The sequence below is a fragment of the Gossypium arboreum genome, chromosome 8, assembly GCF_025698485.1.
Source record: "Gossypium arboreum isolate Shixiya-1 chromosome 8, ASM2569848v2, whole genome shotgun sequence".
Lineage (NCBI taxonomy): Eukaryota > Viridiplantae > Streptophyta > Magnoliopsida > Malvales > Malvaceae > Gossypium > Gossypium arboreum.
In genome coordinates, this window is record NC_069077.1 from 116,837,676 (window position 1) to 116,845,170 (window position 7,495).

At 35.3% G+C, this 7,495-nt stretch overlaps 1 non-coding gene across 1 annotated transcript; it reads right to left on the bottom strand.

Moving 5' to 3' along the window:
- Window positions 1-4,524: 4,524 nt before the first annotated feature.
- Window positions 4,525-4,630, bottom strand: LOC128279589 (small nucleolar RNA R71). The gene has a single exon (XR_008269791.1). It is a non-coding gene; the product is annotated as a small nucleolar RNA R71 (small nucleolar RNA).
- Between the last annotated feature and the right edge of the window lie 2,865 nt (window positions 4,631-7,495).

A 7,495-nucleotide genomic window follows, 5' to 3' on the forward strand; every position in this document is an offset into this window, starting at 1 on the left:
CTTTATATAACATCATGAATTCAGATATTGAATTTTAAAAAATTTGCATAAACGAATATCTACAGCAACTCCACCCTTATGCATTCATCCAAGAACAAGGATTTGATCCATTAATGAGAAATTGTAAGAGCGTGCAGGAGATTGCAACAGAAAGGGAGTGGACCAATTTCTGTTTACCACCCGAAGAACCAACAATAATACCTGTAGTACAGGGATTTTATCCTGCATTGAAAGAAAGGGAAGCAACAATGCCTTTCTATGAGATGCGAACCTTTGCTAAAGTTAGAGGAGTTAATATCCTGGTAATTGAAAGAAGTATTTTTCAGTTCTATAATGCTCCATATTATTACTGTGTTTACTTGTATAAAACATCTCTTAAAGAATTCAAGAACGTAGACATAGAGGAGATTTTTAGATTTTTTGATAGAGGAAAAGAAGTTTGGATATATCAACCAGGAACAACAATACCTGAGATGTTCAACCAAGCACTGATGACTCCAAAAGCAAAAATATGAATGAAATTTGTGTGTTCAAGGATTTGGCCTACATATGATCTTGCTGATATTAGTCTGATCCAGGCTATTCTAGTTTATGTCATCCTATAAAAGAAGCAAGTATGAATTGGTACATGGATATATAAAAATATGATCGAATGTGCACAACATTAGAAAAAAGGAACATTTTTTTCCACATCTGATCATAGAATTATGTAAAACAGTAGGAGTGCCTATGGAGCAGCTGGACAAATAGATGAATCCCTCGAAGAAACTATTAGGAGATTATGTCTATAAGAATTATATAATTTCACAGAGGAAACAAAAGGAGGAGAGAAAAAAAAGAGGATTTTAAGAGGAAGATGAATAAATACATTATAATAATATATACATTTAGTAGAATTTTATTTTTCTTTATGTTTAAGCTCTGTTAAGAAAGTTAAGTTAATTCTTAGGATTTTGTAATTAGTCATGTTTAATAAATTATTAGAATTCAATTGATATATTTATGAATTTTTGTACAAATCCTGAACATAGCAGAAACACAAACAATGTGAACTTTCAACAATTAAAGGAGGAAACACCCACCATAGCCTACAAAACTATCACGATCAATGGAGTAATTTATTTCCTTATCTTTTCAGGGGCTACATGTTGAGAATAATGTGCTATCTAAAGTGTGGGGGGTAATATAGAAATTTTTTTTACATTCGTATGTTTTCTTTGATTTTTCTTGTCAATTGTGTGTTTGAGCCTGTAGAAATACAAGTGATTGGTTAGGAGCATGTGCATAGGTTGATTGTATTTACAGTAAATTTGGCATGAAAATAAGTGATTTCAAATTTTTGATTGTTAGACTATTAAGTTCTACATATTACATTGTAAATAGGCATTAAGCAATCGAATGTACCAAATGATATAGAGAATACAAGGAAACGAGCATGCTAGTATGAGTGATAAATTGTTCAATTTGTGATTGTTTGGTTGACTAAATTTGTGAATATTGAGATACCTAGGGATGACCTAAGGCCTTGTTTGGTATACACCCAGAGCCAAAAAAGCTAACCCTATTTATTCATTTTTAATACCTACTTTGAGTCAAAAAAAATTCTTAATAAACCTTTATACAAAACCCGAGCTAAAAATGATAATATGCATTTACCCTTTTCTTTGGTCCTGAACCGCATGATTATAGACATCTAGCCATACATATTGAGGAATAAGTACATACTTTACAGTGGTTTTGTGAAAACAAAGTGATAGGAAAGATCAGTAAAGAGTAGTGATTATAGGTTAGCCTAAAAGTGCAAAAAGAAAAAAAAATTAAAAAAGGAAGATTTCCTTGACATTGCTTCAAGATTTTCAACATTTGAACAATTTTGAGGTAAACCTCAACTTTTCCTGTTTTCAAATTTTATGAAATATAGGTTAAAATCTTGAATTTTGATGAGATTTTGGGCTGATTTGGAATATATAAATTGTGTTTTATTGTAGTGGGTTGTCTATTTCTAAAAGTTTTCTCAAAGTTTTGTTTCAAACATTTTGCCACCAAGTTTTTAATAAAACTCCGCAATGATTTTTTTTCAAGTTTTATTGTGCTTCTTTTGTCTAGTCTACTACCATGACCCTTAAGAAGTGTCTAAGAACCGATGCGTCCTCTTCCAATCCTTTAGTGGGTCTAGATTGTCCCTAAGTGAGTGTTTTTGTTCCAAAGCAGAAAAATAGCATTTTAATAGAAATTTTGTGTCTAAGCATGTTTTGGAATCTAGAAAGCTAGATTTTGGCATGTTAGAAGCCATAAATTTATGTTATCTTCTGATTTTGCATAGTTGGGGTTGGATTAACTTTTTCCAAATTGAACTGCCGACTTAATACAATCTTGTTCGAGCTTTTATTCTAATGCCAAACTCGAACATGATGAGTCCGACGAAACTGTTACTGATATTAAATCATTTTTAATAGATACCTCTGATAAACCGTAATTTACACATATTTTTATCCCATGGTTAGCATATTTTTGGATGAATTATCCTATGAATTATCCTTAGATTTGGTGAATTCGATGCTTTTAATCCTTTAATTTCATGTTTTATACTTAGGTGAGCATAAGAGAGTAGAAAGAGCGAGAAACGGGCCAAAAATGGAGAAAATGGGTCAACGTGGGAAATCAACACAGCCTGGACTTCCTCACACGGGTAGTTCACACGCCCGTGTCTATTTAACAGATTGCAACACGGCCTAAGCCACACCGCACGGGAGTGTCACACGGGCATGTCCTTGTCAAGCCCAAGTCTAGTCCTATTCGGAAAAGGCCACTCTTAAGGGTTTTGAAGCATCCTAAAGCCTATATAAACACCCCAGGAGGTACCTAGAAGAGACACATAGAGTAGGAGGCAAGGAATTACTCGAAGAAAGCCGATTGATCCATCTCAGAAGCCAAATTATCCTTCAAGACTGAAGATCTCCCTTCAATTTCCTTCAGGAGTTTTTGGGTTTTCTTTATTTTTTGTTATCATTCTTCTTCTGAGATGTTTTCTACTTATGAACTAAATCCCCCAAATACCTAAGGGGAATGAAACTTAAGACGGATCTTGTTATTATTTTCTGAATTATATGATAAATGTTTGATTTGTTCTTAATTATGTGTTCTTAATTCTTGTTTTAATATTCCAGAATATTGATTCAAGTATTGATGTGCTTATTCAGAGGAGCAAAGTCCCTATCTAAGAGTAGATCTAGCATAATTGAGCGGAGTTGATTGCACGCCTAGACGTAGGGTGACATAATTTTGCCAGATTAGGGTGAAACCTAATAAAGGAATTCATAGATCGAGTTAATGCAACACTAGGGGGTTTTAATCAGAAAGAGATTTCAATTAATCAACCTAGGGTTAGATGTTGTTAGTCTCGAGAGAGATAATAATATAACTTAGGGATTTCTACGGATCAAGTCAAATGAATAAATTGTCTAATTCAGAGTCAATAACAAGTGAAGTCTAGGTGGATTTTTCCCTTGGGTATTGTCCAAATCATTTAGTTTTCCCAAAAGTTATTTCCCCAATTTATTTTCGGTGCATTCTTAGTTTAGTAATTAGTTTAGATAAAACAAATCCCTTTATTTTTAGGCTAGATAACAAAAAGAAAGTTAATACTAGTACTTTTAGTTCATTTGGGTTTGACATCCCGGTCTTGCCATAAGCTATACTACTGTTCGATAAGGTGCGCTTGCCTTTGTCATGATAATAGTTAGTTTTCAAGAACAAACATTCATAAATTATAAAACTTATCACAATTTACATCACATCAAGTTTTTGGGGCCGTTGTTGGGGAACTAAGATATTAGGAGCACTTAATTTTTGTTACTTTAGCCATTTATTTTATTGCAATTGAAATTTTATTTTGATTTTTGTTACTAAATTTTCTTTTTCCTTCTGGCAGGTTTTTATAGTTTATGACTAGAAGAAACTCGACGGGACCATTACTTTTTGATAGTGAGATCGATTGCATAGCTCACAGAAATCGAAGAGAAATAAGGCGAAGCCTAAGATACATAGAGGAAGAGCAAGAGGACAATTTCCACTACAACCGAGGAGATGGCTGAAAATCAAGGAAATCCACTACCTCCTGCGATTGCTACCAATCCAGTAAATCAGAATCCTGCTCCACACACTATGTATGGTTATGCTAAACCTAATTTAACAGGAACTGAGTCAAGTATAATTAGGTCTGCTATTGCTGCAAATAATTTTGCACTGAAACCTAACACAATTCAAATGATCCAACAGTTTGTTCAGTCTGATGGTTTGCAGGATGAGGATCCAAACACTCACTTAGCGATTTTTCTGGAATTCTACGACACATTTAAAATCAATGGTGTTTCTGATGATGCCATTCACCTTCGATCATTTCCCTTTTCATTGAGGAACAAGGCTAAACAGTGGTTGAACTCGTTACCACGAGGTTCAATCACTACTTGGGAACAAATGACCGAAAAGTTTTTACTTAAATATTTTCTGTCGGCTAAAACGGCTAAGTTGAGGAATGATATCTCTTCTTTTATGCAGATGGATCTAGAAACACTCTATGATGCATGGAGAGATACAATGATCTATTGAGAAGGTACCCTCACCATGGGTTACCTTTATGGTTGCAGGTTCAAACATTTTACAACAGTGTGAACCCCTCAACAAGGCAACTTATCGACGCAGCTGCTGGTGGGACTATCAATAACAAAACACCTGAAGTGTCTTACGAATTTATTAAAGAGATGACACTGAATAACTATCAGTGGCAAGTTATGAGAACAAAGCCAACAAAAGTAGCCGGTGTTTTCAACCTCGACGCAGTTACTATGCTATCTAACCAGGTAGAACTTTTAAATAAAAAGATTAACGGTTTATATGGTTCTACTCAGGTACATCCAGTGATGAGATGCGATTCAAATGGAAGAGGAGTACACACAGAATATCAATCTTTCAACCCCAACACCGAGGAGGAACAAGTTTAATAAATGGGTAACAATAATTCTAGACCTCAAAATAACCCATATAGTAACACATATAATGCAGGTTGGAGGAACCACCCCAACTTCTCATGGGGTAGTCAAGGGAATCAAAGGCCACAACATCCTCTGGGTTTTCAACAACCACTTTACCAACAGGAAAAGAAGCCAAACCTTAAGGAGATGCTAACAAAGTTTATCTCGGTGTCAGAAACTCACTTTCAAAATACCGAAACAACACTTAAGAATCAACAAGCATCGATCCAAGGGCTTGAAACTCAGATAGGACATCTCACTAAACCAATTTATGAATGACCACAAGGTAGCCTGCCGAGTAACACTGAATCTAACCCAAGGGAACAACGATTACCACTCAAGACGAGGAAGGGTTAGTTGAACCAAAACCAGAACCAGAACCAAGGTGAGGAATTGTGGTAAGGTAAAGGTGAGGTAGTCAACAGTGAGCAAAAACTAGTAAGTAAAGAGTACAAACTACGGGTTCCATACCCCAATGCGATAAGGAAAGACTGCAAAGATGAACAATTTGGTAAATTCCTTAAACTATTAAAAAAATTGCATTTAACCTACCATTTATTGAAGCTCTTTCGCAGATGCCAAACGCAGTTAAATTTTTAAAGGAGCTTTTAGCAAATAAGCGGAAGTTGGAAGACCCGTCGCATGTGGAGATGAATGCAATTTGCTTAGCCATTCTACAGAATAATCTAGCCAAAAAAATGAAAGATCTAGGGAGTTTTACAACTTCTTGTTTAATTCGTGGCTTAGATGTTAGTAATGCTTTGGCTGATTTAGGGGCTAGTATTAATGTCATGCCATATAAAATGTTTAATCAACTAGGTCTTTGTAACATCCTGATTTTGGGCTTAGTCGGAACAATGATTTTGTGACCAAAAATTCAATGAGGAAAATTTGATTTTTATTATATTTTTATGGTCTACAGTTTCATGAAATGATTTCGTGAAAATTTCGTTTGAAAATTTCGACGTTTGGGCACTCAATTTAGTAAAAAGGACTAAATTGTAAAAAGTGAAAAAGTTGAGTTCTACATGTTAGAGGTATCAAATTGTTATGAAATTTTAAATGGGAGGTCCTTAAATGATAATTAAACCATTTTATAACTTTTTAGACAAAAATGGCCTTGATTGGGTAAAATTTGAAAGAATAGTAAAAAGGGCATTTTGGTCATTTAGGGGTAAAATGAATTAAAAGACAAATTTTAAACTCCAAATGTGTCCCTTTCTTCTTGCTACAGCAGAATGTACCAAGAGCAGCCATGGTTAGGGTTTGGCCAAGCTTCCAAGCTTAATATGTTGTCAAGTTAGCTCAGGGTTGGAGATCGTCGAAGGCAGCATCACGCTATCAAGCCAATACCTTGACAGTATTAACACATATGCTAGAATTATCAAGTGAGTGGCATGTATAGGGACCTAGTTTTATAACATGTGTTATTATAATTTGGCCAAATATATTGGTCTTTAGTGAGCTAATGATTCTGACTTATAAATCTAGCTATTTATGTTATGTTTGATATTGGTGATGTGCATATGCTTGTTTGCCATGCATGGTTGGTAATATGTTATGTGTTGTTGTGAATGTTTAAGTCCGTTAATGCCTCGAACCCTATCCCGATGTTGGATATGGGTGAGGGGTGTTACAGTCTTGGGAAACCTAAACAAACTAGGATGAGCATTTAGTTAGTAGATAAAAAAAATTAGATTTCTTAGGGGCATTATTGAAGATGTACTCATCAAAATTGACAAATTTATATTCCCAATCGATTTTTTTGTTCTAGACATAGAAGAGGATAGTGACGTGCCTCTAATTTTAGGAAGGCCCATTTTAGCAACTGCTAGAACTATAATTGATGTTGGTACAGGTGAACTCACACTTCTTGTGGGTGATGAAACAATCACTCTTCAAGCTCGAAATTCTACTGATCATGTGGTGCAACCTTCTTTATAGGAAACACGTTCGAAAAGCATACATGAGCCTTGTTCAAGTAACAACAAATGACCCATCCATGAAGAACGAAGGCTACAAATCGAGGAACTGGATGAATGGCGGACACAGAAACTAAGAACACACAATAAAACAAAACCACGCCATGACGAGCTCAATGTTTCACCAAATCAACTTAAGGTTGGAGACAAAGTACTACTAGATGCAGCAGACCCTCGTATTGCCACTTCGGAACCTAATGGAGCAGTCCCTCTTACGGTATTCAGCATTTTTCCATATGGGACAGTCGAGGTAATTCATCCTAAATTCGGCACCTTTAAGGTAAATCTTACCCGTCTAAAACCTTCTTTTGAGTTTGATAGCAGGAATGAGGAGTGTAAACTCCCCGCACCACCATGACCACGCAACAGAAAGGTAAGTCGAGCTTAGACTATAAATAAGCGCTTCTCGGGAGGTAACCCAAGCACTAATAGTGTTAACTTCTTTGAATTTTATTTTTTAACATCTAAATCACTAATTGAGTC